The 25,266-nt window shown below is 36.8% G+C and overlaps 1 protein-coding gene across 5 annotated transcripts in view; it reads right to left on the bottom strand.

The window, feature by feature from the left end:
- Nucleotides 1–25,266, bottom strand: part of MID1 (midline 1) — a 362,650-nt gene that overhangs the window by 143,861 nt on the left and 193,523 nt on the right. The window contains exon 1 of one of the 5 annotated variants that reach the window (XM_064364526.1): nt 23,160–23,328. The exons of 3 other annotated variants lie outside the window; for them this stretch is intronic. The gene's annotated coding sequence lies outside the window, so the exon portion shown is untranslated. Of the gene's footprint in view, nt 1–22,177; nt 22,322–23,159; nt 23,329–25,266 lie in introns of those variants that run through there. One more of the 5 variants, XM_064364528.1, reaches the window with a different exon arrangement.

Genomic DNA, 25,266 nt, shown 5'->3' with positions numbered 1-25,266 from the left:
GTTTTGTCTGTACTTACCAGCTCTTCACCATTAGAAGAGGAAATTTCAAGATGGAAAGGAAGGAAACGAGAGAAGAGTGCTGGGGGAAATAAACACATGTGACTAGGGCTTTATGACTGGTGAGCACCAAAGAAGAGTTAAGACTAGATCCCATTGGCTGACAGCTCCAGTTGGTGTCTTATTGACAATGACAATAATATCAAAAAAGCATCTAAAATAAATAAATTCACTGGCTAGGTAAAATTGCAATAGCCGCTGGATCATGATTTTTAGAGCCTATCTCTTTAAGAAAGGGTTAGAAGGAAGACAATCGCAGAGGCAATTGTTGTAGGAGACTAAAGAGTTGCTACTGTAGCTACAGCAGAGACCAAGAGAAGAGCTTGGGAAGTCTGGGTGGTGGGTGCCCCGTGCCACTCTTCCACAGTGAAGCAAATGAGGTCTGTGGGAGGACAGGGTGGCAGGGGTCCAGGGGAGGGGTTATAAAGCAAGTAGTCTTCTGAAGATTCAAGCTGTTTATCTGTAGACTTAATTCTGCCCAAAATATATGTAAAAAAAATGTAATCTATATAAGAAAAATCCCATAAATGCTATGAGGCTCCTAATGGCTTTTAAAACATATTCTCAAGGCAGGCTAAAGTCTGAGAGATTCTTCTTATATTATCAAAGTACGCTTCAATTGTTATCTTAGAGATAAATTATAAATGTAATTTGTAAAACGTGAATACAAGGCATGAATTTGAAGTTAATATCAAAAGGTATGATCTTAGGGAGTTGGCTTAAGAGTTTCTTGTTGTTATTTTGCTTTGCATCTTATTTGTTTGCTTGTTTAAAATTTAAAGGAAAAAAATCATTTTAAACAATTCTCACTGAAATGCATTTTAAATGAGAGTTTCGTCCCTTACATTTTATCCATTGAATCAAATTAGATAAGAAGCTGGCTTTTAAACATTAAAAATGGCAAAATTGAAAGAACTGAGTACTTAAGATGCAATCTAGGGCTTAAAAATTCACTTACAAAAAAAAAAATCTGCCTTTAAGAACAGTGAGCTTTCAAGGTGGCTAAGCTATCTTAAGGTGAAGTTATACTTATTTTGACTATAAATATGAATGCTAATTGGAGAAAGTATCATATAACTATATGAGAATATACCGCATTTTTGAAAAACCAAATCTGAGTGCCTCATTTGTCATCTGTATGGTAAAGATATTTGGGTCGTCTCTTTTACGTAGCTCCTTTAGCTTGTCCTTATTTAAGTCAACAGGGTCTCTTGATTCAGGGCATAGTTCCAAACAATTCTGCCAGTTGTCTAAATCTATTCTTCCCATTCCAAATTCCAAGTGACTCTCTCTCTTTTAAACGGATGCAAATACTTAGTTTCACAACTTTAGTCATTTTCATCCTTAGACTACAGACTGGGAAATTGCTCACTCCTGTGGTGCTGGGCAAAGGGTGCCAGACGATAGCAAAGATGCTGGTGACTTCACCGAAGGGAGCTTTGTTGTGCAGGAGCCACTGCCAGCTACCCTCCCCCGAGCACCGACTGCCAAAACATCACAGTCAAAAGAGGGGCGCTCGGATCCCCTTTCCCACCTCCCCTCCTCCACTTCCCTGCCTATCAGCATCCAGAAGCAATTCTTTGCATGGGTGCTTCTTCATCCTGATCCTGACTGGCAGCTCCAAGGATTAAACTCAGGTCCTTTGGAGCAGTCGCTTTATGCACATTAGCCCCCTGGGGTGTTGAACTCCAAAACCTCTATTTTTCCCCCCTGGGTCTACCCTGTATCTCACAAAACCCTAGTTAGCCACTGTGGTACACAGCCTTTCTTCCATTCCGGGCTATCAAAAGAAAACAAAACAAAACACCAGACCTTACAACAATATGATGGATATGGTAATGATCGAGGGTCTTTAGGGTAGTGGGCAAATTCCAAGTTCTTTCATAACCGAGACTTGGGAACCCGTTTTCTTCTTTATCATTAAGACTTCACATTTTCATCAGCAGAATCTTGCTTACAATAGCACAAATGATCATTTGGCTGAATGAAAATAGCTTGTGTGTTGTACGTGTGTGTGTGTGTGTGTGTTTGTGTGTGTCCAATTAAAAAAAAGTTCCTCAAAACTGCTGAATGAAAATCAAGACCAGTGTCTTCTTAATCAAACAAAATGTGCTGCTTAGTGACTGCATTAAAAAAAAAAAAAAAAAAAAAAAAAAAGACCATCTGGCCTCTCTCTGCTATTTGAGGTTTTTGGTTATCTTTAGCAAAACATTATTGTTTTTACCATGGTGCATTTCCTTCTGTGCATTACTTTAATAAATGGGATAGAAAGTATTGCTTCATTTCTTGAAAAATACTTTTCAGTTTAAAATGGCAGGTTTAAAAGGGCGAAAATGTGCTTAAAAGAAGGAAGATGAAAGTCAAATCACAGTGAGGGCATTAACCACTCATGTTTCTTTAAACACTTCTGCCAAGGCAAGCTCTTTTTCTCACACACACACACACACACACACACACACACACATATATATGCATAGTAACCATTAAAATCCAAAAAGAAAAGCCACCCTATGCACCCTATCCTATTCATAAGGTGATAACTATACTAAACACCCTCCAAGAAATAAATCTGAAATGGAATTAATTTCCATGTGGGAACGAAGATGACAACAAAAGTACAATCAAATCTCAATAACTGAAATTCTCTGGAAATGACAGAGTTCTGGTTAATTTAATTTTCTGGTTAACTGAACCCCAAATCGAAAACCTTAAAAAAAACCACCATGGCATGTGTATACCTATGTAACAATCCTGCAAGATCTGCACATGTATCCCAGAACTTAAAATTAAAAAAAAAAGTTATACGTTCAAAAAAAAAAAAAAAAAAGAAGAATCCTAATTGAAACATTTCTAAAATGTTTGCGTCCACTTTACTTGCATAACCACAAATCACATATTGGATCTAATTGAAAGGTTTGAGGTAATTTCAAATCTTACTTTTCCTTGAGATCATCATTAAAAAGACCTTTTTTCATTTGATCATAAATAGAGATTGTGGGAATTCACAAGAGATAATGTAGGAGATTGATTTGACTGTATCATTGTATCCATGACCATGGATTTTTACAGTAATTCATAATAACACCTTCCTCCTTTTACTTCACAAATCTTTAGGAACAGTATAATGCAGAAAACTTGTGGTTAATAGAGGTTTGATTTTTTTGGCAAAGTTCAGGTAAGCTGAGGTTTTTGTGCATTTACATGCTAAACAAAATGACAAAGATTCCTCCTTTTCTCACTGCTGTTCAATAAGTGTAAAAAATGAATGATAATTTTAATATAGTACTTCTGATTAATTTTATTAGTACAAATTGAAGACTATGGAATAATTTCAGAAATATATAAACTAATTGAGAAAGCACTAGCGTTTAGGTTTCCCAGCGGAACACAACGGCAGCTCAAGACTGGTCCCAAATATCCTCCTTCCATGGTGCAGTCACGACCAGTCCAGCCCTTACTTGGGCTCCCCATCCTAATTTCCCACAGAAATTTACACTGTGCCACCTGAGTTACCAAATAATGACACCATTTTGAATCAAATTATTGAACAAAAAGAGACCTCTAGTCTTACATTTTAGGGCCCCACCCTTTGATGAAGGTTATAGTAGAAGAAGCTCCTGCATTGGGTAGGAGGTTGGGAAATGTTAGCTAAGATCATTTGGAAATGTTGGAATCATTTGGGAATGTTGGCTAAGATCAAATGTTAGCTAACATCATCAAATGTTAGCTAAGATCATCAAATGTTAGCTAAGATCACTTCCAGCTCTACAATTCCAAATAGCTTGCATCGTATGTGGAAAGATAAGACTGGGACTCATGTTCTCTCTGTGAATACCCACACACCCTCACACTGTCTCTCTACCTCTGTCTCTGTCCCTCTCTCAAACACATACCACTTTTTCTTTCGGGGAGAGGAGGACATCACCAAGCCTTCATCCCCAAAGCAATACTAGGTAGATTTATTTTGAAATCCTATTATATGCCAAGAACTCTGATAGCTACTGAGCACATAGTAGAGTTTTCATCAATATTTCCATAAAGGAATGAATGAAGCTGAGAGAATCTGCCATCTCTCACTTGGGGGCCTACAAAGGATATTCTTAAAAGGAGAAAAGATCAATGATGTCAGATTTAGCTGTGGCACTGGTATTTGTGCCGATGACTATTTTGAAAGCAGTACAGACGTTACACACTAAAAACAGGACTCTATTGTAAGGCATATATATGTGTATATTTATTTATTTATGTATTACTATTATCAACTAGTATGTCTTGGGAGCAAATGTCTGAAGAATATTTTGAGGATACATGTATTGAGTATATATTTTAGATCTCAACCTATAACTCAGTTTAGACCTTGCAGAGACAAAATCATTGGGTCCTTCTAGCTGTACTGTTTTCTCTCAGTATCTCTTCACCAAGTCTTGCCCTGAAGAACGATAACGACACCAAAACATAGGCACTTTTTCTTTCTAAGGATCCCTCAGGGGATATTATAAACTTAATGTCTTGGGGAATTCTGCAGAGACTTTCTACAGTGGTATACTCAAAATCAGTGCCAGGGCCCTGAGGGTGATTGGGATCCAACATCTGTCACCACAGTGATTTCCAGGTTGATTGGGTGCACCTGACATCCTTGGGTCAAGGGTATGGACAAGTAGCCCTGTGCCATTTAGAACTATCAAACACTCTTCCAGTCCATAGAAGCAGCATCAGGATGTACTGCAGATTATTACCTGCTGACTCTATGTGAAGCTGTCCTTCCATAAATACTTATTTTCCTTAGAAAAGGGCAAAAGGTCTCATGATACATTACTTAGGTAACTGTTATACCCTAATAGAGTAGCATGCTTGTATTAACTCTTCACTGTACAAAACAAAGAATATATATATTATATTCTTTGTTTTATATATATAAATATATATACAAATATATAAATATGTACATATATATTCTTTGCTTTATATATATATAAAATTGGTGACTTAATGGAAATAATATTTATTTAGGGAGTGGCAACTTCTAGGCAAAGTAAAGAGAGCATCAATATTCCTAACACCCACATGGTTGACATGTGATGCAATTTGCATAAGGCTTCCTTTGAATTTCATTTTTTGGAGCTTTCCTTTATATATCCATAAGTGGCATTTTAAAAAAAATCTACAATTTGCCAGGCACTTTATATAAATTGGGGCTAATCCCTAAATAGTGGGCATCATTTTCCTCCATTCTGCAGATGAGGAAACAGACACAGAGTTAAAGTATCTTCTCCAGGGCCACACAACTGGCACATGGCAGAGACTAGTTTAGAATCTGGATTTTTCTAACTCTTAAAGATCTCTTTCCGGAAGTGAAATTACTATGCCAAAGACGCATCTGCATATTCATGTTTACTGCGGCACTCTTGACAATAGTCAAGATATGGAATCAGCCTAAGTGTCCATCTACAGATGAAAGGATAAAGAAAATATATTTCTTTATGGGGATGATTAGGACAGTGGAATACTATTCAGCCATAAAAAAGGATGAAATCCTGTCATCTTTGGCAACATGGATGAGCCTGGAGGACATTATGTTAGGTGGAATAAGTCAGGCACAGAAGACAAATACTACATGTAACGAACCTGCACATGTACCCCTTGAATCTAAAATAGAAATTCAAATTATAAATAAAAGAAAATAGGCCGGGCGCGGTGGCTCAAGCCTGTAATCCCAGCACTTTGGGAGGCCGAGGCGGGTGGATCACGAGGTCAAGAGATCGAGACCGTCCTGGTCAACATGGTGAAACCCCGTCTCTACTAAAAATACAAAAAATTAGCTGGGCATGGTGGCGCGTGCCTGTAATCCCAGCTACTCAGGAGGCTGAGGCAGGAGAATTGCCTGAACCCAGGAGGCAGAGGTTGCGGTGAGCCGAGATCGTGCCATTGCACTCCAGCCTGGGTAACAAGAGCGAAACTCCGTCTCAAAAAAAAAAAAAAAAAAAAAAAAATCCTATAAATAAAAGAAAATAAATTTTAAAAGCATTTAAAAAGTCAAATGCCACATGATCTCACTCATATGTGGAATCTAAAGAAGTCGATTTCATAGCAGTAGAGTAGAATAGTTGTTCCCAGAGGCTGCTGAGGGTATGGGGGAAGGAAGGAATAGGGAGAGGTTGGTCAATAGGTACACAAAGTTAGACAAGAAGAGCAAGTCTTGATGTGCTGTTACACGGTCCAGTGACTACAGCAAATAACAACGTAATGTATATGCAAGACAGCTAGAAGACAAGATTTTGACTGTCACCACAAAGAAATAATAAGTGTTTAAAATGATGGATGTGGTAATTACCTCGATTTGATAATTATACTGTGTATCCATGTACTAAAACATCACATTGTACCCTATAAATATGTACAATTGTTAGGTGTCAATTATAAATAAATTTTTTTTTAAATTTCTTTCCTCAGCAACATATTGCTCCTACAGCCTGAAGGAATTGGAAATTTTAGATATATGAATGTGAAGAAAATGAGGATGCTGTAGTTTCTGGCAGTATTTCAACTACTTCTAAACTTTAATTTTGAAAAGACGAACGGTTAAGCATTGGTCATGTGTCCCTTCTTTACCAGGAGCTATTCAGAAATTTCACAAGCTAAACCCTCCCAATTCTGACTTAGAAGGACTGACATCTGGATCATATTGCCAAGGGGGTGCTTTAGACATAAGAGAAAATTAGGAGAAAGACCTAGGACTGAATTACTTCCACAAGTTCACTCACCAATATCCGCCCAAGTACTGTCTTTTTTCTTATAGCTAACTTGTCATCCATTCTTTCTACTCAGTGAACAATGGCTTGTGACCTCACAGTGAGTGAGTTCCCAGGAGAAATATATCAGTTATAATTAATGTTTACTAGAATAAATGTAAATATTTTAAAGCATACAACAGTTCCAACCACATGTGATTTCCATTTTATTTTATGAAACACTAAAAATCCACTTGTCCACCCCATTAATTATAACCTGCTCTCAGCCCTGACCTGTATATAATTCCTCCTGACATAAATTGGAACAAGGTGCTCAGAATGGAAGCAGCCTACACCCCAACTGGGTTACAAAATGTCAAGTTCCCAAACCTCTCAAAAGTGTAACCTGACATTTTGCTAAGATTAGAGACAGTTTATGAATTTAAAAAGAGGGCTTAAGGACTCACCACAGTTAAACCTACAGTAACTCCTGAAATATCCAAAGTAAACAGGACTAAGGGAGCCCTGGGGACACCAAAACCCTGTTATAAGAGAAGTGAACAGTCTTTAGTGGGTGGTATTTCTTTGCAGAAAATAATGTACATGCATTCAACTAGAATTAAGAAGAATGCAACAATAAACTTGGAGGCTTGAAGCCCTCTAGAGATCTAAAGGAGTCATGAATGGGCCATGTAAAATATTTCTCCTTTTGCTACATGTGAATGATTGAATTTATACTGCCCATTAATCCTAAATGTTGAAGGCAAAAAAAATAAAAAAGAGAGAGATTGGCTAACTTTTTAAATAGTGTTTTTCCTGACATGAATATAATATGTATTTATTATACATGTGTATAATGTATTTTGGTGAATATTTATAAAATTCCCAACAAGCAAAACACCTATATAAGGATCTAACTGCTAAGAAGCAACATTCCACAGATTGATCTTTCTAGTCATTTTCTGTACTTATTAGCCACAAAAATGGGATCAGACTTTACATTTTGTTTTGTAAGTTGTTATTTTAAATATAATATATTGGGTGATTTCTTATGTTCAAAGACTCTTCTGACTTTTCAAGATTAATTTTAACTACCTTTTAGTACAACTAAAGTATTACAGCCAGTTGCCAAATAAAATAGACTATATAAGCTGAAGATTTACTAAATATTAAAATGTGAGCAATTTTCCCCCATTATAACATACACTGTCAATAGGGGTGATATTGCCCCCAAGAGAGAGAAAACTAGTTCTCAGTGGCAAAACAAAAACAAAAACAAAAACTTACTCTTTTTATGCACAAAGCACAGATATATATAAATAGATATATAGTATATCTGTGGTATTAAAATTTCGTTCAAGGAGCAATTAGGAAAAAAATGATTCAAAAGGCTCTTTGGGACAGGGGGTCAAAAAGGAAAACAGGTTGTGAAACACTGTACTACTGCAGCAGACTTGTAAAAAGTGGCTTTTATATTGCTAGAATTCAGAAGAGGATTTTTTCCATTTTAAATTTCTCATCCTTGAATAAATTTTTATTTCTTAGTTGCAGAAACCAAGGTTTCAAGAGGCAGATCTTTGGAGAGTTAATGTTTTGTGATACGCCATGGTCAACACATGTGATGTCTGCCATGTTCTTACTCAAGACTCCTTGAGGTCTGGGTTAGGAGGCACATGTTGAGTGAGAGGATGTTTTGAGGGCATGTGGACATATCATCTCAGAAAGGACTAGGGCCTGCTAAGTCTGCATCTCAACATTTACCGGCTCTTGCTCTGTGCTGCCCTCTTGTGATATCTGAGCCTCCCGTTTGCCTTGATCTCAAAACCTTCAGTTGCCCTAAATCAATGGACCACCTGCCCTCCACTGCTTCTTGGCACCAACACCCAGGACATGGTCAGGGAAAGAAGTGAACACCAAAAAATACAGATTTCCTTACAGGAAGAAGCCAGTGTCAGAAGAGGAAGGAAAAGTCACAGAACTTCCCTTTCGCCCTTTAACCCTAGGAGATGGTGGGCCAATTGTCCACAAAGCTGCTGTTATTACAGGCCACACAGCTCACCAAGGAGCAAGGCAGGAGCTGAGACTCTTCATCACCTTCTGTGGTAGGCAGACTTTCTAAAACGGCAGCCCAAATATGTCCACCTGAATCCTGGAACTTGCGAATGTGATATCACTCCTTGGATTGTGTTGTGTTACAGGGCACGGTCGATGTTACAAAGGAAGATGATGCAGGTGGGCCTGACCTAATCACATGAACCCTTAACTGCTGAGAACTTTTCCTGACTGATGGAAGAGGAATTTAGAGAGATTCCATGTGTGTGAAGGACTCAATGTGCTGTTGCTTTGAGGATGGAGATGGCCACTTAAGAAGGAATGCAGATATCCCTTAGAAAGACTGAACCACAGCTTACAGCTACCAAGGAGCTCAGTCTTACAGCTGCAGAAAGTGAATTCTGCCAACAGCCAGAGCAAGCTTGGCAACAAATTCTTCCCTAGGGCCTCCAGATAAGAGCTTCGTCTGGCCAACAGCTTTATTTCAGTCTTATGAGACCCTGAGCAGAGAACACAGCTGGGCCACCCAGACTTGCAACCTACAGAACCATGAGCTAATAAATAAGTGTTGGTTTAACCCGTACATTTGTGCTAATTTGCTATGCAGCAATTGTAAATGAATACACTTTCCCTTCTCTATGACGATCCTGATAGGAGGCATCCTGGCAATGTCTGTCTCCTAGATCACAGATTCTGGTGAGTGACAATCAGTTCAAATACAGCATCCAGTCCCGGACTCTGACTGACTTCTTAACCCTTCAAGAATCCACAATAAATCTTGCCAGACAAGTCCTAGCTCTTGACCTCGGCTCTGATCAATTGTCCCTTAGGAAGATTTTAATCATCTTCTGCTTAATGATCAATTCCTCAGGGTTCTCCAGCTTCACAACCTCTACCACCTGCCTTATTTAGGGCTTAGCATCTTGTTCAAGACAAGCATCCATCTGGTGTATTTCACTCTGGTTGTCTTTTACCTGCTTAGAATTTTTCTTTCTACATCTAGAATGCGTTCATTCTGCCTCTTCAAATCTCCAATGCCCTCATTTTCCTATAATGGGCTGCTCAAAGACTATGTAAGAAGAAAAGTGAAAGTCTGAATACTCTTCAATGTGTTAATTGTCCTGAATTTTCTGTAGGGGAAATAGAAACAGTAAAGATATGCCATGATCGTATGCTATGGTGGAAAGACAAGGAAAAGGATTAAGCGTCAGACATGGTTGAATGTGAAACTTTCCTAGTATTTTATCACCTCTGCATGTTTCTAAATCTTTCCAGGTCTCACTCTCCTCATTTGTAAAAGAATAATAGTAATACTTAACTCATAGAGCTACAAGGAGGAACGAAAATGGTAAAGGCCCATATAACAGAAACCAGCATGTGCAAACACTTAAATATCACTGTGAGAAGAACTGAGGTGGTTGTTTGTATAAAATACTTCTAATTTTCGGAGGTGGTAGCTTTGTAAATAATGCTTTTATCTCTTCTATTATCATAAGAACAAAGCCATTGCTACCCTTCTTTAAGGCAGACTGTAGCCTGAAAATTAGAGTATTGTATGATATGGAAACAATGATTTGACATTAGAATGCTGTATCCATTACTCTGAGAGTAAAGAAAGTGAGTTTTAGGATTAGGAATAAAGTTCTTCAGTTGCCACATTTGTTAGGATATTTCTGGGTTTTCTGTAAAGCTGAGTAAACCCTTACCCCATGAAGGCAGGGCCCATGCTTAATTCATCCAGAATATCTACAGAGTTTGGTTGCAAACTGTATCCTCAGTAAGCACTTACCCACTTATTCATTTATTTATGCATTGAAAAATCAGTTAAAGAATATAAAATTTAGCTGGGCACAGTGGCACGCCTGTAGTTTCAGCACTTTGGGTAGCTGAGGTGGGAGGATTGCTTGAGTCCAGGAGTTCGAGGCCAGCCTGAGCAACATAGTGAGACCCCCGTCTCAACAAAGAAAAAAAAAGAAAAAGAAAGAGTAAAATGTATGGTGAAAACTGTGGTGAGCTCAACATTTTATTTTTTTGAATTCTCTTATTTATGTTCCTACTGAATATTTATAACTTTAATTTTTCTTCTAATTACTAAATCTTAATACTTCTCTGATAGAACCAAAGGGGATATTTGGCTATTTGGGGGTTGGGGAGAGTGGGGCATATGTTTCCCGCCAAATCTCCAAGTTGTTCAGCTTCTGACTTGTGCTCTAACCTGAAAATAAACCCAGAAAGTGTCATATAAAATGATCAACATATTTCCAACTGTTTTCTTCCTTCTGTATTTCCAGCTCATTACCCAGGATGCATTTCCAGTGTCCTAGTGGCCCTGTCTTACACCAAGTGTTGCTTCGTGCTTGTGAATATCAGGGACTTTAAATTCCAGATTTAAGAGACTTGCGGCTGAAGAGCTTTTCTCTTTCTGTAAATTACTTGTCATTAAAATAACAAAGGATGTACTCATTAGTCAAATTAGAGATCATCTATCTGGAAGTGTATTAAATGCAGATAAAGTATAAAGAAGCATTGTTGATAGTTTTTTTTTTTAAATGTGGACTTAATGAATAACTTTGCTGTTAAAATTTCAGCAGCCAAGGGCCATGAAAAATTCCCATGGCTTTAAAATTCACAGCCTTGGCAGACTTCTTAATGGACAAAGTTCAAGATATTCATAGCTTCCCTGACTTAAAATACAAATCCCCAAACCACACAAGGTAGCATTATTATACCCCGAACACTCTTCAGAAAAGGTCTTATTAGCTGATTCTTTATAATGATTTGCTAAAAAAAGTTGAGTGTTATAATTTAGTCTCTCACTAGCTTAGCCTTTAGACATAATGTAGCATTACTGCTTTAAGTTGTATACTGGCTTAAGGAATGTAAAGTGCTTCACAACAACCTGCAGATTAGTAGAGCCCCTTTCTAAGTCATTACCCTAGAGCAGGGTTCTGCAAACTACAGCCCACAGGCCGCCTATGTACCAAATCCAGGTCTCTGCCTGTTTTTGTGTGGCCCACAAGCTAAGAATGGTTCTTACATTTTTAAGTGGTTGAAAAAAATTTTTTTATGTATTATTTTGTGACTTGTGAAAATTGTATGAAATTCCAATTTCAGTGTCTATAAATAAAGCTTTTTTGTAACACAGTTACCTCCAATGGCTTTATATAGTCTATGATGAGCTGCGGGGTTTGGACAGAGACTGCATGGCCACAAAACCCAAAATATTTATTGTCTGGTCCTTTATGAACAAGGATGCTGAGGCTAGGCCTAGATTCATGCTGTATGAGAATGGTACAAATATCTTGACACTTTCTCCCCTAATAGTGTAGGGTTGTCTATAGATCCTGGTAGTCATATGATCGTGCTCTAACTACTGCCCTTGTCACATACACACACAGACTTATACATACACACACACATGCATGTGCACACACACACCCTTTTCTTTTCTAATTATTGGGAATGGGGAAGAAGGAGAATGACTAATAGCCAACCCTACCCCTGTTCCGTATGGTTGTGGGAATGCTTATCATTTTTAAAAAAACAGCATTATTGAGATAAAATTCACACATTACAAACATCCATTTCGTGTATAATTCCGTGGTTTTTAGTATATTCAGAGTTTTGCAACCATCACCACCATCTAATTCCAGAGCATTTTCATCACCTCCGAAAGAAACCCCATATCCATTAGCACTCACTCCCCATTCTCCCCTCCTTTATCCCCTGGCAACCATGAACTACTTTCTGAATCTATGAATTTGCCTCTTCTGAACATTTTATATAAATAGATCATATAATATGTGGCCCTTTGTGAGTGGCTTCTCTCATTTGGCATAACATTTTTAAAAAATCTTTTCACTTTTAAGTTCATAAATCCTCAGGTTTAGAAGTATTTGATATAGCAATCATTGAAAAAGTAATTGTACAGTGTCCTCTGGGTTTTTCAAAATGCTGAAAAAAAGCCCACAAACTTCTCTTACAGTCTCTAGTGATGCCTATGCATGTAGGTAATGCCATGCAGAGCATCACCCTGCCACCACATGCTCACTCTATCATTTGCTCAGCAAAGCCAAGTGCTTCTCCAGGTGTGGAACAAAACATGCCTCAGAGTTTCAGATCTAAGCTCTTTGCAACTTTCCTTTTCATTAGACACTGGCTTGATTTGCCAATCTGTAAACAGTGTATTGCCAACACACTCTGCCTACCTATATATTTTCCAGAGCTTTAGTCTTTTACATAAAAATCAAAAATGATACCGTTTCTTAAAATATTCAAAATGATTTAAGTTGCCTTCAACTTTCCAAGTACCTGGAAAAAGTTCCTGATTCCTCATCCCCTTCTTTTCCTACTTGTCTGCCCACATTTTTGTCTTTTTGTCCATCTTAGAGCCCCTTTTCTCTTTGATTAATATCTGAACTCCTTTAGCACATGACAATAAGATATTGCAAATAACCATGGGGTATCAGACAAGCAAAGAAACAAAATTCACACTTTGGCCATTCATGCCTTTTTTTCTTAGTATCTAGCTAGATGTCTGTCATTATTGTTATTGCTCACTCACTAGTAAAGGCTCAGAATTTCAGTTCCAGAGGTAAATTAGGCAAAGTCTCTACAATACAGGCAGAGAGAGCTTAAAATAGTGGCATTAAAGTCACTGGGTATTAGAAACTGAATGGTATCTCTTTCCTCTAATCAGGTGAGTCTCTCTTATGAACAGTTCTTTTAAATGTTGGACATTTGTACTTACTAACATTGCTTGATCCTAAAGGATAGAGTCCAAATCAAACACATCTGGGAATTAACCTGGAAAATATGCCCCCGAAAGCCATGTTAGCTTCGTCTTTGAAGAGCTGTCAGAGAACAGAGTAACTGCATGTGTTCTGTGTTGTAGAGAGGGGGCCAAACAGTGGTAAATGCTATAGGGAGAGAGATACAGATTTCATCTAAGGACAAACTTTGTCACTGCAAACCATGTCCCTCATCGAAGTGAGCCTCCTGAAAATCCCCTGTTGTGCTAGCATTCCTGGGGGCCTTCAGAAAGGGGTTGGTGGTGATATGATAGGAATTCAACCAGGATAAGGTTTGAGACCAAAGATCTTTAACTCCCAATGAGGTGTAGATTCTGTGGCAAGGGTGATGACAAGGAACCTGGCTGGGGAGATTTTTGGTTTAAAGCAGCTACAATGGTTCAATCCCAAAGACTGATGCACTTTTGTAAGTGAAACAGATGATGTCTTAATGCCAAGGGTAACATACTTTTTAAAGCATTTATGCAGCAACTTAACAAATGAAAAGAAAAGCATTAGTTAACACGTATAGGTAAATGTTGGAGATTTTTAACCTGTTCAGATATTCAATATTATATTCTTTAAAAAAAAAAGATATTTGAGCCAAAGGCCAAAAGTAGTCTTTTGAAATATATATATTTCAAAATACATAGACACACATGTATAAATAGTCTTTAAATATAGATTCTTAAAATGTATTAAATGCCTGAACTTGCTGGATCATTAGACAAGAGCTACATGAGAAAACCTGAAATTTAAAAACACAAGCAGTATGTACTTTTTATAAGAAAATAATGAGCCATAGTGAGGAACCTGTCTTGACATTAATTATGAAAAACACAATAGTTTAAAATCTAGTAAGACTTGATTGCCTTAGACTAGAATTAATCAGAAGTTCTCTTCATTTTTTGAAATTATGTTTTCTTGGTTCAAAGTTATAAATCTCAAAGCTGTGTAGTACGAAAAGCTTTTAGAAGGCTTTTTGTCAGAAAAAAAAAGGATTGCCTCTGCTACATACATTTTTAAGGCTGACGACTATTTTCTCATATTGAATATGCTATCTTACATTATAACTTGAAGGGCTCTGATGAGATTTAGTACCAGCTATAGTATCTGAAAATCCCTACAATTTCAGTTATGACATTCTATTACATGGAAGTGTCATTTTATCCCAAATAACCAAGATTACGTTTTAAAATTTTACTTTCCATTAATTAAATCAGTAATGCACACAATCAACAGATAGGTAAGTTTTGCGCTAGGCATTGAGGAAAATTCAAACCATCCACTGTACAAGTTTCAAAGACTTATTCACAGAGTTGGTTAACAGGATTGCCCAATAATTGAAGTCTATTTTTTTCTCTACTGACATTTTATGTACTTGCTAATCTGCCTGTCGGCTCAAGTTGCAGCTTTTGAGAATGCTCAGCTGCTGTTATAACCTCAGTGAATCAACTCTAATTTGTAAGAAGACACCGTAACATTAAAAGGTCACCTTATATATTCCTTGCACATATTGAAAGAAAGGCAAAGATGAGTATGGCTGGGGACCAAAGTGACATTATTAGGTTTATCCTATGAATGACATAGCTTCTTTAAAATATAGAGTTTGTCAGGCAATTTTGGAAATTAGAGATATTATTTGGGATTCTGGCAACTCTTTGGTATTAACTCCAAAAATTAATGAACCTCTTGGTCTAGAACATAAGGGCTCTGTAGAAAAGGGAAGTGTGTATGTTACTATATCATAGACTTCAAATGAAGTCACCAGGAGAATGCATGAAGTTATAATGTTATAACTTCATAGAGACTTTTTGAAGTAACATAAATTATATGAAGAAAACTTGTACCATTTCCTCTAAGGAGGGTGATTTTAGCCTATACAAGTAATATGTATTTTCACTTTAGAAGTTAAAATTCCTCTATGTAATCTTATAAACCAAGGAAGATCATTTTCTTGGCTCTTACGGCTATGTTTCTTCCTCCAACGTCTTCTGTCAACATAATCTACTAAACCCTTTGGGCATTTTTTAAATGGGTATTTTCAAAGTATTTTTGAGTATTATTTGTCATGCTATACTATGAAACTAATACATTTTTAAAAGTACTCTATTATTTTGGGGGTCAGTCTGCATCTGCATTTCAGTGTACTTTTTCTTCACAGATTTTCTTATTAAACTCATATACCTCCAAGAGGCTTTGCTGTATTGAAGTGTCGCTTGAGTTTAGTAGGTTGGGATCATAAATGCAAAGAAAAGAATGAGAATACTTCCAGGTACACCTTCCTCTAGAAATAGTGATAGCTCCAGTCACTTTATACATCTCTGTTCCTGAGAGAGGAATGCCTCATTCCGAATTGGCTTAGCATTCCTAGGAGATTCACATTACAATAGAACTCAATGGCATATTTTACTGTCAGAGCCACAGATAACAGTGAGTTCATGATAACTACTATCCAAATCTTCTGAATGTAACAGCTTAAATTCTGTTACTAATAAAACGTGAGGAGAATGAAAACTAAAAGTGGAATTTAAATTGTACAACTGATACAGGAATATTTTATTTTTACATGAGGTTATATTTATTCTTTTTTCAGGTAATCTATAATTTATATATAAATATAAGATACATATTTTAATTCTAATACAGATAAGAATATACAACTTACAGTATTTCAAACAATAACTATTTTTACCTTATTTTAATTCTAAAGTAGGAATATATTTATATACCAAATGTAATAAATAAAACATATTATTTTACCATGTAGAGGTAAATTTATAAAGTTAAAAAAATACATAACATTTTCTGTCATTTACATAATAAAATCATTATTGTTGCCATTTAAACATAATTTAAATTTTAAAACACTATCATATTTTCTTTTGCCTGTTTTGGAGTTCTTTAAATGTCCCTTAAAACCTCTTATTAGATAATTCAAAGATAAACACATTGAATCAGAGGAAGATCCAGGAATTGTGCCAATTTCTCTATAAAATTCTCTATGCATATGGAGAGATACCCTATTTTATGAGGTATTTTATTACCTGTTAAATTTTATATCTGTTAAAATAATCATGATATCTAATATAAGTGATAAAACATCAATACAAAGTAAAACAAAACCAGGTGTGCATGAAGTTTTGTTTTCAATTATATGTGTTCGATTTGTATTTTATCTTATTTTGTTTTGTTTTTGAGACAAGGTTCCAGGCTGGAGTGCAGTGGCGCCATCTTAACTCACTGCAGACTTGACCTCTGAGTTTCAAGCAATCCTCCCATCTCAGCCTCCCAAGTAGCTGGGACTACAGGCTCGCGCCACCAGGCCTGGCTAATTGTTTAAATTTTTTGTAGAGATAAGGTCTCACTATATTGCCCAGGCTGGTCTCAAACTCCTTGGCTCAAGCAATCCTCCTGCCTTGGCCTCCTAAAGTGCTGGAATTTCAGGCACAAGCCACAACAGTGCCAGATCCAATTTGTATTTTAAAGCATTGAGTATAAGCTCTTTAAGAAACAAAGGCTGATATCTTTCTTTTAACCGCTAATCTTCAGCCATAATGTGCAGAAACAAATTTAGAGATTGGTAGTTATCAGAGACCAGGTGGGCACCGAAACCTGATCCCTGCTGGAAAGGAGATTCTTACTAAGTTTCAGCAAACCCAGTGAGCTAACTTGAAGCCTGAGGTTCTCCTTCTCTTCTACCTACCCCAATGATTCTCAAAGGGGGGTTTATTTTGCCCCCAGTAGACATTTTGCAATGTGCTGAGACATTTTTGGTTGCTACACTTTGGGGGTGTGGGAGTATTCCTGGCATCCAGTGGCTTATGGCCAGGGATATAGCTAAATATCCTACAGTGGACAGGACAGCCCCACAAACAATTATTAAACCCAAAATGTCAATAGTGCCAAAGTTGAGAAATCCTAACCTGGAAGAATCTAGACTGGATGTTGGGGAGCATTTGGGATTGACATTCATAGATCCTGTGTATGTATGTCTGTGTATATGTATGTTTGTAGATTTATACACATCTACATGTATACTGACAATGAAGATGGATCACACCCCTATTTAACTTGTGCAAATGCAAAGGCAATGGAATATGTTGGAAAAGGGGAGTGAAATTTAAACAGTCTTAGCAATTTTTCCTGATACCTAATGTGTCTATTCCTAAAGTGAAGTTAGGTGCTGGGGTGTGCATCTGCCATGTCTTGAGCAAGTATCAATTCTCTGAGTGTCTCAGAATATAAATTGAAGGCCAGTCTAATGTTCAGATATATTTTGCACAACACAGTTTCTTTTTTGCTCTCAATATTTCAGTCAGGGTTCAACTAAAAATGCAGCAATCATAGACATTTTTGACAATTCATTCATGCACCAAGATAGGCCCATATAGGTGTAAGAATTTTACCTGGGGGGTATTGAATACACCCACACTGGATTATGAAGTATCTTCTGCACATTCTTAAAAACCAATACAAATGAGACACCACTATACACCTACCAGAATGGCTAAAATGAAAACAGGGACAACATCAAATGCTGGGTAGGATGCAGAGAAAGCTGGGTCACTGATACATTTCTGGTGGGAATGTAAAATGATTCAGCCACTCTGCAATATGCTTTGGCAGTTTCTTATAAACTAAATACGTACTGGCCATGTGACCCAGCAACTGCACTCCTGGACATTCATCCCAGAGAAGTGGAAATTTACAGTCACACAAAATCCTGCACACAAATGCTCATAGCAACTTTATTTGTGATAGCTCCAAAGTAGAAACAACCCAAATGTCCTTAAACAAGCTGATGGTTAAACTGTCATACATCCATACCAAGGAACATTACTCAGCAATAAAAATGAAAACATGACTGATGCATGTAACAACTTGGATAAACCCCTTGAAAATTTAAGTGAGTGGGAAAAGATGTCAACCTCAAAAAACTGCATACTGTATGATTACATTTATATTATATTCTTGAAGTAGCACAATTATAGAGATGGAGAACAGATGATTACTGTTTTCCAGGGGTTAGGGATGGGGCAAGGGGTAGGTAAAGGGTACAGAACACCAAGTACATTTTTTCACAACTTCCTATGGATTTGTAATTATTTCAAAATAAAATTTTTAAAATTATGTTTCTTTAACAACAGAGCCCTGGGAAACAAGATCACCCAAATAGTCTCATTCGCAGGTGTATAGTTGGTCCGTGTTACATTCTCAGCCCTCAGTAGTGGCAACCCTTGGCACCATGCCCTCTAAAGTGCTTTTATTTTCCATTTCTACCTTTTGTATTTACTGCTGTGTTTATTTTTGTTTTAAAGACATAAATACACAAACATGGGTGTAATTTTATTTCTAGGTGTAGCTTTAAATATAAGGTGTGTAACATTGTAAGAGTTTAACTGTTGTAAGAATAAGGCAGATGAAGAAGAAAATGCTTTCTTGGATTATAATATGAGATGTAGTGATAAGTGACCATGTCCATTTAATATCATTTGGTGTTGTTTTAGCATATTAGAAAAAATTGTTCTAAAAGGGTATATATTTTTAGCAACAAACCAGTTTTCTTACATTACAGGACTATGTATACATACGCATGCACACATGCATACACATGCACATTTGCCTAAAGAGATGCTTTGAATCATTACAGCCATTTCATACATTATTCCACCGTGTGTACATATGTGTATATTTACATGCCTCTGTGAGGGTGGATATGTATTCATTCAGAGGCTGAGGCTGAAATGTCCTAAAACCCAGCCTCTCTGAAACCTTAAGTTTGTATCTAAAAAAAGAGAAGTTAACATAACATTTAAGTGCCAAGTATATAACCTATACTCTGTTAAGTGCTTTATATACCATTTTTATATATAATCCTTCATTTAGTGATTATATAAACCCTGTGAGGTATCCACATCATTTCAATTTTACAGGTAAGGAAACTTAGAAGGACCTTGGGATGATTCCCAAGGAATCAACCTGGGAGGTACTGAACACACTCACTTTTTAAAAACCAATACAAATGAGACACCACTGAACCAGGAATCAACATCCCAAGGAATCAACCCAAGGTCACAGAGTTAAGATGTGACACATTAGGGTCTTTACTCAAGGGTCTCTGACATTGTGCCTCTAAGTCTACTGCCTGGAGTGATTCTCTTACTAAATAGTAGTTTTATCATTGTCAAAATACATCAAACATGATTGTACTAGACCTGGCATTTTCTTTTTCTAAACAGAGAATATGAGCAGACATTGCATAAGAAATGCAAACAGACCTCCGATATATGCAAAGATACTCAACATCACACAGAAGAGAAATGCAAAGCTACACAGAAATGCCACTTTTCAGGTATCAGACAGGCAAAGGTGCACAACCTGAACAATGCTCTCTATTGATGAGGTTCTGGAGCAGTGCTCTCACACAGGCTGGCTAGGCAATGTTACTTATTTATCAAAATTAGAAACTACATTTGCCCTTTGGCCCAGCAATCCCACTTCTGGAGATTTTTAATACAGATATACCTGCCCCACACAAACTGATGAACACAACGTTTTTCTGTGCACATTGCTTTAATGGCAAAAGATTGGACACACTCCACGTGACTAGTAGGGGAAGGGTCAAATCAATTATGGTACATTGTCATAGTGCAATGATATGCAGTTTTGTTTTGTTTTTAAAGAGGAAACTCTCTGCATACTGTTACGGAAAGATCTCTAGGATATATTGTAAGGTGGAAAAAAGCCAGGATGCAGAATAATGTATGTGAAAGGCCAATATTCGTGTAAGAGGAGGGAAATATATTTACATTTGCCTACAACAATCAGAAAAATTGCTGTAGAAATTGATATCACAACAGGAGACACACAGTATACTATAATTTACAACTTTGAACAGCTTGGGAATGACAATGTTTATATACAATTAGGGATTCAAGAAATCCTATAAAGAAGTTTTTCTTCAGGATGGTAGTATTCAAATTAGCATAAGGATCAGACATGGAATATAATCTCTGAGGTGAATGTTTCAAACAATGTTTGAAGCCCCCTGGGATCACACAATTAGGACATGTGCCTATCCCAATTACTTTCATACTGTTTCTTTAAATGATCCAATGCTAATCAACAATTTACCTGGTTAAAATTTAGTTGGTTTGGTTATACTCTGAAGAGGACATTTCCTTCTCATGTTTTCTGCACTCAGGCAGAAGACTTGTAAAGGAGCTAACAACAAAGGGATTTTTAACTTTCAAAGCCTTAATTAGACAACAAGAGCAAATGGTACATTTTTAAAGAGGGACCAGGAATACATATTCTTGTGGGCTTTTGCCTGATTGCATTTGTTAATAAGGAATGCCAAAACATGCGCACCAAAAAGCATTCAAGGTCTTCTGGTCGTAAATTATACTTGTAAATTTGACGTAAGTTGATCACTCGAAGAACTCACACTCTTTGAAGATTAGAATTCATAAATGTATGAAAGAATTAAATGGTTCTTTCCTTAGTGATATAAAGTATTAAATGACAGAAAAAAATGTGTTCGAAATCAACTGAGGAAATAATTCATTTTGAAAAGTATTCAATAAAAATGTTAAATAGGAAAAATATGTTAAGCCAGTTTCTGCTGGATGAAGAAGTAAAGCAGAAACACGAAAAGGGCAAATTTAAGGATGATGGGCTGGGAAATGTCCCGTCAGCCTCACAGTTTTACTTTCTGTTATTCAACTATGGCAGTTTAGGCCCAGTAATCTATTCCATCCCCATAAGACAAAGAAAAAAAGACTAATTCTGAGCAGCAGAAAACTGGATGGCCTCTAGGAACCTTCAAGAGGACAGTGGAGATCAAGGAGAAATGAATGTCTTTGAAGAGGCATTTTAGATTGTTTTGTTAATACATAAAATCCTCTCTCTTTATCATACAGAAGTCTCATTTCAAAAGGAAAATGCAAGTCAATGAGGATTAGTTTGGCTCCTTGGAGGTCAGAACTAAATATACAAAACTAATAATATGACACTGAAATAAACAAGAATGTGGAATTGCTCATCCGAGGGGATGATGTAACTAATATTGACATAATTTCCAAGCAGAAAAGCAAAACTAGGTCAAAGCACGTTGGCCTAACATAATAAGCATTTTTGTTTCCAGATTTTTACCATGTAGGCTGTGTCTGTGGGCATTAATGTCTTCTGTTATCAATGTTAGAGGCTGTCACAAACAATTCATGTCTCATCACTCTTTGTTAGTTAAACCAAAACAATGTAGTTTATATGTGAACTATTCAATTCTGACAGCTGAAATGTTAGAAAGAGGAGAAATATTCACAAAGTGTCTCTTCCAGACCGAGAAGCATCAAGCAATAAATATTCATTATCTAAGAGTCTGCTATCATGTTTTTATCTACTCAGAAAGTCATACCCCTCTCAATTAATTATTATGACTCTTTTTCCCTCTTTTACTCAGAGCCGTACAGAAAGGGCAGCATCAATCTCATTAGAATTTCACTTTAAACATTGACCACTGAAAAGGAACTCAACTGAATCACTCACCAAATAGCCAATTTTTCTCTACCGCTTTCCCCATCATACATTGACTAAAAGAAGTCACTTTCTTCTCTCTTCTGTGTGTTTCATTTTACCTTCCTGCCCTATTTCCTCAAAGCAGAGCTGATTAATTCATGGGATGAATGACTCATCTCACTCCCTAAACTTTCTTCTGTATAAATATAATCCTCCTATTTTTTACTGTCTGACATTTTCATACTTAACTAAAATCAGAGCAAAGAATATATACACAAAAGAAGCACAAAACCCAAATATAAGATTATTTAACTATTTTGCTTTTTTGGATAGTATTTTCCACTAAAGATGATGTAGTCTTTCCTGAGCTGCCTCAATATAAACCATCATTCCATTCAAATTCCCTTGGAATTTATTATCACATTGAATTATAGCACATGACCTGAAAACATTCGAATTATATCTTAGTAGAAAGCATATGGTATATCACAAAAGAGAACGGGATGGGAAGTCTAGAGGACTTAGGTTCTAGGTGTAAACTCCCTCATATCTTGCTCCCAGATGGAAGGTAAAGTGTTTCTTGTGCTAAAACGTCAACCCAGAAATGCTAAACTTTTAACCAGTATTCTTAGTCTGGATTCCTAATATATTTCCTACAGAAGACTTGATCCTATGTAAGTAAATAAATCTCTATTAATAATATTTGGTGGTGCTGTCCATCTATATATTGCTTTATTTGGCCATTCATCTACTTATTATTAAATCAGCAGGGCATTCAAGGAATTCCATTTTCAAAAAAAAAAAAAACCTTCCTCCTAATTGTTTGGGGAAGACCACTTCCAAATACACACAACCAAAGAAACACTCCAAAACCTGACATACGGCAGATACCACAGTCTACCACATAGACTCTTTGATAATATATTAGTCCTGTTGTTTGTATAAACTATCAAATGTCCCTGAAATTTCTATTTTGTCATTTTAACTATAACTCTCAGTCTGCTACACCTACCAGCAATGAAAATGCTTTGTCCAGCACAAATCTTGAACTTCACTATGAAAAATGTGGCCACCATCTACATGAAGAAGGCTTCGGTCTTCTTTCAGACACACTATCTCAGTTGTAGAGTAACCCTGGGCATGCCACTCACCTGGCAAAATTAAACAACTGCACATGGACCTAAGCCCTAAACCATCAGGTTAGGTTCAACGAGAGCAAGCAGCAGATTCTATCTTGGCGATTAGGCTTTGAGCTATTGGAGGGCATGACCCATTTCTTAAATTATTTCTGCAGAACAATCAAGCAGAGGATAAGCCAAGCTGCTTACCATGTTTTGGGTTGTGTTCTTGCTCAGAATACAATTGAACAGACTATACATAGAGAGGGAGAGACTATTTATATGTATATAAATGGACTATATATATATAAAACCATATGTATATGTTTCAGTAATCATAAACTATGTTAATTTTCTCTACTATTGATCTATTTAGTCCTTGCTGTTTCCCAGACCTTTCTAATGCCCTTTCTTCTTCATATCCCTTCTGATTTTAAGGAGCATTTTCCATTTTCTCTTTTATTGAAATTCATCTAGCATGCGCCTGTAGAACACTTAATGATTCTTATTGTGTGCCAGACACTGGGCTTGGGTCGGGATTCAAAGGTAATTAAGATGTGACTCTTGCTGTGGAATAACTTAGTCCCAAGATAGGCAGACAAACAATTAAGCAGAAATATATACACCATCTCAAATACCCGTGTGGATTAGAGGACACTATAGCTATTTTCTTTCTATTTATTCTAATCCAAGTAGACAGTGCTCAGCATACAAACAGCATACTTACAAACAACCCAAACCCACAAACACCATCATGCCCTCTCAATTTGGGGCCTGTGGCTCCCTGGCTGTTACTCACAAATACCCCAGTGGGTCCTGAAGTTCAGGCAGGATGCTGCGAAAGAACAAATGAAGAGGTCTGACCCACAGACAGACACACCAGCAAGTTCTGCCCCCAAATATTGTCCCTGAAAGGAAAATCATGTGTTTTGTAGTTCCAGGCTCCACTGCCTGAAATTTCCACAATTAAAGATTCATCCTAAGGGTTAAAGGGCTAAGAGTCTTGAGCTTTAGCTCACCCATATTACTTCTCTCCTGCCATGTGGCAGAGACCATTGACTAGAGGAAACAGGAAAGTGGTTTGGAAGTGGGGAGGGGAGAGTGGGAAAAAGAACAATTATTAATTCACTAGATATTAGGACAGGACTGGGGAGGTGCCCCAGTGAGACCAGAAAACATCAGCAGGAAGGAGAAAGAAAGCTGATAACTAGTACAAACTTCATATTTCAAATATTGCCATGACTGGCTTATTACCAAAAGTGTGACAATTCTTTCTCCTTCAGTTTCCATGCTGTATAACACAGTGGCATGTCATCAAAACCCAGAACTTGATCTCACATTAATCAGATTGATTATTTTTCACTGGAAAATGTTCTGGGTTTCAAACAACAAACTCCTAAAACATAAAGTATTCCTAGATTGGAGACTACCTATGAGTTACTTTTCCGTATTGAGAAAAATGAATTACTATTTAATAACTGAGAAATTTACTTTATGTAGGAAGTCATAAATTTCTACAAATGGACATGTGGGTTAAAAATCAACTAAATTTCACAATTACAAATCACTTCTCAAGTCTCCTGAGTTCAACAAGGTTTTGGATACCGCCAATTTTTCAAGTGGATCCCTATCTATACAAATATAGATAGTAACGAGCAGCCATTTTGACCGTGGAAAAACCTATATTGTGCTACTGGTACAATAAATAAATTGTACACCAGATCGAAAGTTCTTTGAGGGCAAGGATCTCACCAAAATCATGTTTGGAACCCAGAAAGTGTCCCGATACATTAGTAATCATGTATAATGTAGCAGAATATATTAATTCTGTAAATGCTCAGTAAATGTCACTGAATGATATAAAAAAGGAAGGACAGCCTTTTATATTATATTCATCATAAACGGTCGACTGAATATAAGAAATTCAACATCCACTTATACTACAAATGATCAGCACTTCTTCCATGTTTACTCAGAACCTCTCTTTCATAGCACAAAGCA

Source organism: Aotus nancymaae, unplaced genomic scaffold, assembly GCF_030222135.1.
Source record: "Aotus nancymaae isolate 86718 unplaced genomic scaffold, 86718_ANA_hifiasm-v0.15.2.pri h1tg000058l, whole genome shotgun sequence".
In the NCBI taxonomy this organism is placed as follows: Eukaryota; Metazoa; Chordata; class Mammalia; order Primates; family Aotidae; genus Aotus; species Aotus nancymaae.
Note: the sequence above shows the minus strand (reverse complement) of the source record. Positions and strands in the feature narration are given on the sequence as shown.